Source organism: Tenrec ecaudatus, chromosome 1 (genome assembly GCF_050624435.1).
Source record: "Tenrec ecaudatus isolate mTenEca1 chromosome 1, mTenEca1.hap1, whole genome shotgun sequence".
Classification (NCBI taxonomy): domain Eukaryota; kingdom Metazoa; phylum Chordata; class Mammalia; order Afrosoricida; family Tenrecidae; genus Tenrec; species Tenrec ecaudatus.
Window position 1 is genome coordinate 130,911,119 of NC_134530.1, and position 12,680 is coordinate 130,923,798.

At 34.4% G+C, this 12,680-nt stretch overlaps 1 protein-coding gene across 1 annotated transcript in view; it reads right to left on the minus strand.

Annotated features, from left to right (window-relative positions):
- DPYD (dihydropyrimidine dehydrogenase) overlaps positions 1 to 12,680 on the minus strand; it is a 1,117,227-nt gene that overhangs the window by 945,483 nt on the left and 159,064 nt on the right. The gene's annotated exons all lie outside the window — the stretch shown is intronic.

Sequence of the window (12,680 nt, forward strand, 5' to 3'; positions counted from 1 at the left end):
TGTGGATCCAACTCACCGGGATGAACAGCACTATGAACCCTACGCCACAGGGTCCCCAAGCGTGTGATTTCATGGAAGCAGCTTGCCACACTCTTCCCTGTGACGATCTGGGTGAGGTCCAAACGTGTGCTTTTCAGTTAGCAGACGAGCAGGTAACCACTGCACCACCGGAGCTCATTTATGACAAGACAGCTGCCCTGAGCATGAGAGATTCATATAGGGCCAAACTGGCATTTTTAGACTGGCTGGCAATTTTTTAAAAATAAACCCAAAATGTATTATAATAACGAAAGCATTATTGGGTCTCATAAATTGGCTGAAGGTCATCTAAATCTCTGCATACATTTAATGGCACACACATCAAGTTTAATTTCTTTAAAATGCTACCTTTTATTCAATACATTGGTACAGTGTATTGACACAGGATTTAAATTTCATGCCCTAGACTATTTTAAAGTCATATTAAAACTAATATTATTTTGAAAGTGAAGTATTACAAATTCAATTAATCCTGAATTACACCTATTTTGAGTCCTGTTCTTTGCTCCAAATTACTTTACTTCTTCCATTCGTTTTCTATTTATCAAACCATTGCCGATCCCGCTCTGAGAAAGTCACACTGAAGCAGAAAACGGAATGGCAAGAAGCTGTAAATCACTGAAAGAACAGGATGAAAAAAGAAAGGCATGTAAAGAGATCCAAACTTGACATGCTTAACGAACATGTTGGCTGGACCTTTATGAACAAGTCGGAAAGAGGTCCACACCATGGGTGATGTGGAAACCAGAGGAAGACCACAAAGGAGCACGCAAGAGAAGTTTGAGGATCTTCCCACTATTCTTATTGAAAATAAATGCCTCAATTTGTTTATTCTGGGTGTTCTTAGATCAGGGAAAGGGTGCAGACTGGATGTCAACAATCAAGATGAAAGTCAAGAGCAGGTGGCTTACAAAGGGAAGGACAGATGGGAAATTAATAATCAGTCGTATTACCGGGTATATTTCTGTATCAGATATTTTTGTCTTTGCATTTTATAAAACTTTCTCATCGATTACTTATGCACCTAAGTATGAGATAAACTCATTTTATGGCTTGAACAACAGAGTGGATGTTATTGTGATGTACTCAGATGGAAATACCAGTGGAGGAACCAGTGTGAAGAGGAATTGTTCTGGGGACTCCAGAGATCACTTTTTTGAAATATTAAGTTTGAAATGCCTGTTCAATTTCCAAGTGGTTAGCTCAAATATGTATTTAGATCTACAATTCTTGAAATTATGGGAGGTCAGGATCAAATATGAAAATCTGAGAGTGTACATTAGTGAATAATTTGATGATTATTTAAGGAAAAAGTTAAAATAATGAAAACCTAGGACATGAGAAGATTTTTTTAAGAAAAGATTAAAGAAGTTAGACCAAGAAACTACTGAGTGGTAAAAACTCTTTGACAACCACACACCTCAATAAGAAAAAGACAACTCAATTAAGAATCAGGTAAAGGGCATTAACCCACTAACCGGCAGATCAACAAAGACATCCAAATGATCAACAAGCAATAGAAGAAATGGTCACTAGCACTCACCCTCTGTGAGATGCAAATCAAAGCAATGATGAGATACCACCTTATAATGACAGCTGAGTTAAAACACACACACACACACACACACATTAAACTCTGGAGGGCTTCAAAGAGATGGGAACCATCAAATATTGCTGGTGAAACTCTTAAGTATGTCCAGTCACTGTGGAAATCGATATGGTACTACTTCAAACAACTGGAAAGAGAAACTCCATCTAATGCAAGGGGCTGGGTATATATCCTACAGAAGTAAGAGTCATAACACAGATACACATATCCCCATCCATGTTCATCACAGCACTGTTCACAGTAGCAAGAAGATGGGAATAGCATAAATGCCCATCAGTAGAAGAAGGGATTAAAAATTTGGGTACATACACACAATGGAATACTATGGCTCCAGGGAGGCTTCGTGACATTGGTGGACCTGGGGAACATTGTGCTGAGTGAAGCTAGCCAGCAACAAAGAGCACATATTGCATGAGACCAACTCCAAAGGAGGGAATGAGATAAAGACTTTCATACAAAAAGGACACACTTTGGAGGTGTGTGTGGGCTGAGGGACAAGAGAGGGGAGATGGAGCAGTAGCATAGGCTGTGGATGGTTGTTAATGGGTGCAATGGAGGATGGCGGCCCAGAAGCAGGCAAAGAGAAATCAAGAATCAAGGAGTGAGGGAGGGGTCTACATTTGCATGAGTTGTTTGGCGGTTTGAACTATTGGGTAAAAAAGTGATGAACTGAAATGCAAACCTCCACCTAATTTATTACAAAAGCATTGGTTAATGGGTTCCAGTTCATTTTTGCATAGGTGTGTTTCAAACAAGACTTTTTTTTATTGTTTTTCCCTTTTTTAAAAATCATATTGAGGGTTCTTACAGCTCTAATAATAATCCATAGATGAATTTTATCAATCACACTTGTGCATATGTTGCCATCATCATTTTCAAAACATTTTCTTTCTACTTGAGCCCTTGGGGTAAACTCTTCTTCTTACCTTCCCTCTCCCACCCTCCTACCATTGTGAATCCTTGATCAATTATAAAGAATTGATATTTTCATATTTTACATCATTTGCCGTCTTTCTTCACCCACACTTCTGACGTTCATCCCCCTGGAGCGGGGTGAGGGTGATTATATGTTAATCAATGAAATGGTTCCCTTTCTCCCCTTTTCCCCCACATACATCAATTGAGTAAACACCCTTATACATTCATTGCCCTTAAAGTATTACTTTTATGTTCAGTATAACATGCAGATATTTAAGCTGTATCATTATTAAGCATTACTATTTATCTTCCATATTAGCAGGGAAAAATAGCGAGTATATTATATTATAAAGCTAAATAAATGAAAAATAGCAATAACAAAAATGTCAACATACTTATAAAAATATATATTGCATATGCATCTATCCTGTTATTCTTCTTAAGCTGTTGTAGAAAATGCCAAATATAATTACAAAATATGTATTCAATACATGTAAACCACTAATTTTCTACTTGTAAATGTCTGACTCAAAAAGCAATTTACTTTATGGTTTACTTAAGCTTTGCAAGTACATTAAAATATGATAGTATATACACAACAGCTTGTTAACAAGATTATCATAACATTAAAATCATAATGTGGCACTTCCATTATGGATACTTAAAATTAAAGCTAATCCTCACAGTACCAATTTTTATCTCCTAAATAATTTTAGCTATTAGCTGTTCATTCAAAGTCTGTATCTCAAATGATAAGCATCCTAAAGTAACGACTCAGCTCTGCACTTTTCTTTGATAGCAAAACAAAAGCTGGATCATTTTCTTTCTATTCCTTAATATACGATCTTTTGTTGGTATGGAGAAAATATAGTGTTGTCATTTCTGACCTTGGATTGGTGCTTGTTATCCATGTTATTGTTATGGTTTTAAATGGACACATCCCATATAGTAATGGTAAAGATGTTCTTTTGGGGCTTAATCATCCCAAATATATCACATTATCATAAAAGTGGCATGTACAACATTAATTTGAGGGATTTTTTGGTAAATATTGATTTTACATAAAAATTACCTAACACAGAGAAAGTACCAGTCTAAATAAATGAATGGTTATGTTAATGATTATGGTAATGATTTTATAAATAAATTATTATTTAACCTATTTCTGATATCATTTTTGTGCTACTATTTCACAAATTTTATAATAGTTAATTATGTATTCAATACATTCATGTTCAAGTTCTAATTAAAGCTTAGAGGAAGATATTCTAAATTAAAATAGTTCTAAATTCATATATATCAATTGCCAGAAAATCTATAAATAATCTCAAAGTACTTTTGCTAAGCATTTATTTGGTTCTTTCAAATGTTAACAAGAATCAATATAGAATCTGTCTTCCATTCCCCACGAATGGTTGTAGAGTTAAATTTATCTTTGGGCCATCTGAAACGGAGTGTCAACTCTTGCTTTTACTCATAGCTAGACTGAGTGAATGAAATTACATCCCTAACTTTATTGGGAGAAGATCTGGTGGCACAAAAATTATCCATTGGGTCTCTAACCGCAAGATCAGCAGCTTGAAATCACCAGCTGATTTCTACTCCAATCAAGATTTCTAGTCTCGGACACCCACACACGGGGTAGTTCTACTTTGTTCTGTAGGGTGGTTCTGAGTCAGAATGGAGCAGACAGCATTGAGTTTGGTTTGGGAATTCTAACTTTATTTAGCAAAAACATGACAGTAAGTATGCGTGTTTTTGTAATGTGTATAGACATGTACATATTTATTAATATTATTTAAATCAAATAATATTAATAACAAAATTTAAAAGGTCATACAATTAATTACTTATAGTGTCATGGCATAGTGGTTAAGCATTGGGCTGCTAACTGTAAGGTCAGCAATTCTAAACTACCAGCCACTCCCCAGAAGAAAAACAAAGCTTTCTACTCAAATCAGAAACTCAGAGACAGTTCCCCCTTATTCTACAGGGTCGCGTTCCATGAGTTATAATTAACTCAAAGGCAGCGAGTTTGGTTCTCTTTGGTTTTATTGTCATGTAATTATTTTTGTAATATTCAATCCTCATGTTCTGAGCTGAATTTCAATTATATTATTAGAGCAGCTGTACCATTAATATCTTTGAAAAATGATGATGTGATTTATCTTTAGCTTTCAAAAGATCGTCAAAACGTATTCAGCTTGGTTGTCCTACTCATGTGTTGGCTGACATTAGTCAAATCAAGGAACCAACTGTGATCATGGTGGAAATGTACTTAACCAACTGTAACAGAAATGATAAAGACAAGATGTTTTCCCTGCATAGAAGACAAGTGAATACTCCTGTACTCTGCTGATCTGGGGGATGGGGAGCTCTGAGAAGATTCCCGCTGATCCATTTAGTGAAATAAAACTTGGGGAAATGTAATTAAGATAGGATCAAGAAATTTGATTAAAATAGAGAAGAGCTAACACATGGCTTCTGAATCCAATTTCCCAGGTCAGACTTTTCATGTAGTCAAAATACACAGAGAGACACGCAGGGCATTTCTGATAATAAAACTAATTTGTTTATTTTTGAAAACAAAAAATATATGCTAAAATGTTTATTTATTTGTAATCACTGATATTATTATATCATATAGTTCGGATTTTTAATGTACTTTATTCCATAATAATAAAAACTTGATGATTTCACTCAAAGTATTTAATCAATACCTTTAACATTAAATATTGTTTTATATTCTTATTTAATGTCACTTCCACTGCTGTCAGAGCATATTGTTATATATGCCCTTCATAAACTACTTAGTCAATATACTACTTTTTTATTATTATAAAATGAAACTCATTTTATACATGAATCTTTGTAGTCCTAATGAATATATCTAAAAAGTTATTAGAACTAAAATCAGGATTAAGCTCAAAGTTTTCCTTGACTTGTAGGAAGGGGTTTAATATGTATAAGATGTATACATATATAAATACAAATGCAAAAGAACATAGCAACCATCAAAAATATAATGCACACATATATACACATAACACACATGTATTTGCCTCCAAGGACAGAGTCAAAGAGCAAAATATTCTTGTCCTTAAACATCTCAGTAATTTTGGTCAAAATATTCATTGAAACAGTCTTCCACTCCAGTCCATTTAGAAATATCAGTAAAAGTAATATCAACATATTTTAATCATTATGCTTAAACCCAAACAAAGCCACTGCTATTGAGTTGATTTGTACTCAGAGCTTACCAGTGATATAAACTAAGACATTCAGATCGGAAGCAAACAACCCAATACATTTAAATGGGTAATAACAGGGGAGTGAAATTAAAATATACTTTGGGCACACAAATTTTTAAAAATGAAGAGAAATCCCCCTTTTAATGTCTCTGAAACTCCTTAGACCCTATTCCTCAATGGAAAATTTAACTTGATATTTATATTCCTTCCAAGTCAACAAATGACTTTTGACTTAAATCATATTTAAAATGACTTATCCTTAAAAACTATCGTCCACATTTACACTGTTAGAGTTTAATTTCTAACGCTGTACAACTGATAGGGTTTATGGTGCACCTACAATTACCATGACACACACCCCCCAAAAAGCCAGCAAACATAAACTTTACAACTCAACATCACCATCTAGTGACATGATTCCTCACACGTGACAAAGCCAAGTAAAGGAAGAAGAGATTTTCAGAGGCATTCTGTAATCTTACTTCACGTCTATAGTAACAATCTAAATGCACCGGGACTCACTTCACAGGCTTGACTCTTCAAATAACACACTGCCGTTGGCCATGTTTGCTTTCCAAAAGCACAATGTACCTTCTTACCATGGAGGTATACCCTAAATCGAACTACTCCATAGTTCTGTGTATTCAATATTTCCCTTATTTTCATAGTCAAATACATCCAATAGGGGTATTTTCTTTTTAATACTCCTTTAATGAAATTATTCAAGTCAAATACCTTCTGATTCCTTAACCCTTCGAGGCCCGTTACTGCGTCAGACACAGAAAAGGTGATAAAGAGAAACAAGCAAGCCCAGTTTTCGTTTGATCTTTCCTTTTGACTTTCTCGGGGAGTTACAATAGGTACCAAAAAGATGCTGCAGAAATTAAATCAACTTGTATGACTGGGGACTAGAATTGGAAGAAATTATGAAGAAAAGTTGACAATGCTACCTGTAAATTCTGTTATCCTGTAACCCAAAGATTTGATGCTTAAGATGAAATAATTTTTTACTTTCACCAACTTGTCCTTAGGTTATCAATTATAAAAGTGCTACACAAAATGTTCTTATAAAGGTAGCATTGCAGTGAAGTTATATAAACTGTTATTTAGGGGCCGTCACTTCGGTTCTGACCCATAGCAACTATGTAGTGTAGAAGTTTTTAGCCAGTTCTATTAATTGTGTATGATATGTGTAAGTCCTTTGATATAAGTACTATAACCATTATATAGCACTATAGAACAAAAACAATGAATATAATGGAGTATTTTCTATCTTGCTTGCATCAATGTTTCATAACTCACAAAGCATTTGTCTCATACACTCTCTCCATCACTCATATAAGCTAAAAAAATATAATTGAGCAAAATTACATTTGGAATCCCAAATCTGATTCTTACCACTTATTCTAGTATATTTCTTATTTGCATTTTCCCCATTTCGTACTTCATTGTATTTTAATCATTAATAATATATTCCCATAATAGAATATTTAGAAGAATAGAAAATTATAAGCTTGAAAAATCACATGCAATCCTTAACCCAGATGTGACACCTATTTTCCTATATTTAATCCCCTTTTTTCTATACATTCTTTATATCTAGGTGAGATCATGTTTTACAGAAAATTTTGTGGCCTGATGTTTTCACTAAACAGAATAAAAAATGGCTATTTCAATAAAAACACCACTTAGCGAACACTTTAATTTCCATACATAATTAAATATGTCAAATTTATTACATATCATATATATACACATTAAAAATTTCTTAGAAAAATTCTAGTATCTTTAATTCTCTTTGTCCATGAAATTTTTCAATGTCCCATATATAGGTGTGTAAATAAATTGTACAATTATTTCCTAATTTTTCTTCCCTTCATAGTCAAAATTTAAAAGTTCGAGATTCATTTTGCTTACTGTTACATTCCAAAGTATGCAAAACATGCTCAGAGTGTCCATAATTTCTATTAGTTCTCCATGATGGAAACATCAATTATCCTTCCAGTTCATTATTAGTTTTTACCATTATTCATCAAATAGAATAAATAAATGTTGTCATTTAGATTTTGTGATAATTGTCCAGTACAAATATTTTTCATATAATATAAGCTTAGTGTTGACAACTGAATGATATTTCTTTCCTCAACCAAATTTCAAAGAGATAGTCATCAATACTACACAATCTATGGACTTTGGTTGTTTGCTTTATTCCTTATAGCTCTTTAATATGCATAAAATTTTCCATAGCATGTTTGAGGTTAGAATATACAGAATTATTTGGGGGTTTTTTTCCCCTGAGACGTCTCTTTGTACCACTTGCAGATGGACTCAGTATGTTCTTGCTAGTTTGGGGTACTTCATCTAACAACTTCATAGGCTCTGTTTTAGTGGCACTGATGCCATTTTAAATCTATAACCAATTGAAATATAGTCAATTAATATGGTTCTTCTAGCCTCTATGCCTGTGGTTATAATACCATTTGGGAAGGAGTTCTCTGTTAAGCTAATGGACAGCATTAAAGTGAGATGTATTCTGAATTTCAACCTTAATAGAGGGTGTGAACCTAGTCAGCACTCTTTGTTTCCTCAGTAGAGTCTACTGGTAGGCAAAAAGCACACCTCCATCAAAGCCATTCCTCCCATATAAGAGCTATCTCAGAAGCTGAGAGAGAATCCAAACCACCAGTGGAGCATGCTAGAAACGTCTGATGAGGTGGAAGTCCATACCAGAGGGAGGCGGCTGAAGCTCAGAGACCATGGAATAAAGCAAAGGAGCAAGGTGCTACAAGGAAGCCAGGAGACAGTGAGAACAGAAGAGCAATACAAGACCACGAGATTGTGAGGCAGGGAAAGCAGCGGGCAGTGTGCCTGGCCTGCAGAGACTGAAGCTAAGAGATCTTTTGATTGAGAGGCTGAGGACAGGAGGAAGGCTAGGCTACTGGCTAAAGAGAGGTATTTTGTGCAACAACAACTGTATCCTGAATGTTTTCTGATCTGACCTGTTCCCTCATTAATCTCCCTTAATCATGAACATTGTCTGGGAGATCTGTAATGCCACTGCAATGAATGATTGAACCCAGCACAGAAGCACAGCACCATCGAAGAAGCAGTTGATATTGGAAGAGGTGCAGAAGGGTTGGGGCTGGAGACATGTCTGATCCCTGCTTGATGGCAGTAAGGTATCCACAAGAGGTCAGGACCCTCCATTGATGGGTTTATCATCATCAACAGACAATTGAGTTCCTATTTAGTGACATAAAAACTCATAGATGGTCATCTCTCGAGAGCAGTGCTATCCCAAGCTATGGCCAAAATGTAACCACACACCACATGCAGCTATTTACATTTAAATTAAATTAAGTAAAATGTCGTTTTCCAATTGTACTATACAAATTTCAAGTGTTCAATAGCCACATGTGGCTAGTAGCTATCATGTTGATAGCTACTATTTATAAAAATATAAAATTATATTTTATAAATGGATAATATTATAATATAAAATGCATAATATATTTTCTATAAATAACATGAAATTATATTTTATAAAATATTTTAAAAATATTCTACTGGACAATGCTGCTCTAGACATTGCAATGGACCAGAGAACAGTGGTAGAATTTCCTCTATTGTTTAATTTACAGGCCCACAATCTTACAATTCCACCCCCCACTCCTAGTGAAAGCCAAAGTATGCAGAGTTAAAGCAGTAACAGGAGAGGATATCCTTCTAACCAACCTGTGTCACGCCAATGGACCAGAAGAAATGCTATCATGAAGTGTTGGAAGCCAGCAAAAAGACTGAAGTACTGAGTATGTGCGTCTTCATAGCAAGCAGCTGATTTGTGTTTCTTTATTTTCCACTAGAAAATTAGCTCCTTGGGGATAAGCTATGTCGTATTCATATCTATAAGTCCATTATCTACCATTTGATAGAAACGCTGCATTTTTATGTAAATTGGCAATTGCATCAATTCCTACGCCGCTCTGTCCTCTTGCACTCAAATTCTGCAGAACTATAAAATTATCTTTGTGGTGTACACATCTTTTCTGGTATTTTCCCCTTAAAACAATTGAAAACCAAACTCACTGACATTCAGCTAATTCTGATTCATAGTAAACCTTTACAACAGAGTAGAACTGTCCCTGTGAGTCGTCCAGGCTGCCATCTTTATTGGATCCGAAAGAAAATGGCAACAGTTCCCTACAATAACTTAAACTCATTATCAAGACATGGCACACTCTATGCAACAAGCTTCTAGACTTTGTCAACAAACAAACTTCCAGTCAGCCTCCCAAGAAGAGCACCTGAACCAGTGAGCCTTTGGCAAATATTCCCAAACTGTCTCCTTCTCCTCCTCCACTTCCTACCCCACTCTGGGATTCTGGGTTGGCTTTTACAATCCCTGCCAAGGAAGCCTGTGGCAGAGTCGTGGTTTGCGCTTTCGGATACTAACAGTGAGGTCAGCAGTTCGAAACCATCAGCCTCTTCCTCCATGAGAGAAAGATCAAACTTTCTAGTCTTTAAAAATTTATAATCTCAGGAACCCACAGGAGCAGTTCTACTGTGTCCCATAGAGTTGTTATGAATCAAGATGGGCTTGATGGTAGGGAGTTTTGTTTTGTCTTTTTCAATTCCTGCCAATTTCACACCGCACTACTGTCCACTCACCAAGGACACACGATATACAATGGGAGATGCTACTGATCAAAATAGGCTATGTGCATTTCAAGGGGAAAGATACATTCAAAGGATCATGGGAAAAAATTGCTATTCGTCACGTGAAACCATTTGCTGTTTCTGGAAAGTATCCAGCACCTTGGGGCCTTCACGCCTCCGCTCTACAGTAGTCTCTGTCCTTTCAACACAGTCCACCCTTCTTCAAAGCCTAGATCAAGTTTCTTATCATCGCTATTGTTCTCTTTGATCGACTCACCGCCAACATAAGTCAAAAATCGATAATAGATGAGAGGAATTATTTTCTATCCCTTCATGCATAACCATCTTATTAGTCACATTGCATTGTAAGATATTGTTTCCCTAACATTATCTGTAAAAGAATCGGTTCTGTTAATAAAATAAGTTGAGTTTTCTATAGCAGATTTTTGAATGCTATTAGTTAATAAATTAGTTCATTGTTTGAGATTAATTCAAACATATAATTATATATAATATATATAGCATAAAATAAATATATAATTGGTACACTTTGGTGAATTCAAACATACCGATTACATACAATGTGGATAAATATATAACTTTTATAACATAAATTATGTAAGTATAAATTATATAAGTCATGTCATATATATCATATATGTCATACCTATTCTATATAATGGGTATAATTGATACATAATTAAATGTATTAATCAAATACAGCAAAAAATAAATATGAAATTATAGCACAATTATAAACATATAATCTTATATTTAAATTATTGTATATTTTATATAATTGGTATATTTAAATTCAGCAAAAACTATTAACTAATTTGGTAACTATATAGTTGATAAATTTTAGGTCACCCAAAACAATGAATTAATTTAGTATCTATAATCATTCAACAATCCAGTATACTACCTTTATAAACAAAGTACATATCCTAGCCAAGTAAGTAAACGTTGAGTTATAACATTTATACTACTGGCTTATCTCCTACCATGAGAAATTGAAAGTTTACTCTGTAAACCCTGTTTACTCTGTGAAATGAATAAAGTAATATTTGCTTTATTCCTTCATCATCTCTATTGGTTTAAAGGTAAGAGATTCTGGTATGTTCTAAAACGGTAAATAGTAAGAAACTGGCCAAATTTAATAATGTCTTCATACATAATTCTCCCTTAATTAATTTTTTTCTTAATGCCAAATCTCCCATTCTGATTATGTATCCTTTTCCTGTTCATTCCATTTCCCTCACTCACATTCATCTTCAATCACGTCACCTCTTTGCAATTCTTTCTATGTGTTTGGCCTTCAGTTCTTTTATTCAAAGCTCAAGAGTTGGCATTCTCTTTGTCTTCAAGTGTGCCTGGGTGTTTACTTCAAAATGAATAGATATAACTACTGAGAATAACTGTAGCTTATTAAATAAATATCAGTATGCAGTTTTAATATATTCAAAATTATTATAATCAGCATATACAAAAACATGTGGGGGTTCAATTTATAACTGTGGTAATTTTAGATGCAGATTAAAGCCTATATTGAAAAACTGATGATCATTCATAATTTTTGCTTTGGCCTTTTCCACAATACATTTTACACTTTATTTTTAATTTACTACTGCTTCCAGTAGCTTCAACTCACAGAGAATGTCAGATTACTTTTATAGAGACACAAATTCTCAATTGTGTACTCAGTTTTATTTTTCCCTCTTTTTTATTAGTAAAGACATTAACAATAAAATAGGCTCTCTTGCTCCAGCTGGTAATTCTTCAGTACTAGTAATATATTAGTCCTCTTTTTGTGACATCATAATCATCTATACAGAAGTACCATGTATCTTTGTGTAGAAGCTACTGTTTCCATTAAATTTAATTACCTCCCCCTGTGGTTTTAAATAGAAGTGGCTTCAAAATGAGGGCAGCTTCTATTAAATTTAATTACTTTCTCCTGCTGCTTGCATGGTCAAAGGGAGCTTGCTAAATGAGAGCAGCTTCTACACGAAGGTATATGGTAACTGTGTGCTAGCAACAACAAAATCAGGTCTAAACTACCCTTACAGGAAGGCTCTTTGCTTTATTGTTTCTTTTCATCTTCTTTTTCAAGCCCTGGTTTAAGATATTTTTTAAAGTGCATTAACTGAAAGAAAATATATTTTAAAAATCAATTTTATTCACAAAGACTGCATAAAGGTGTTTAT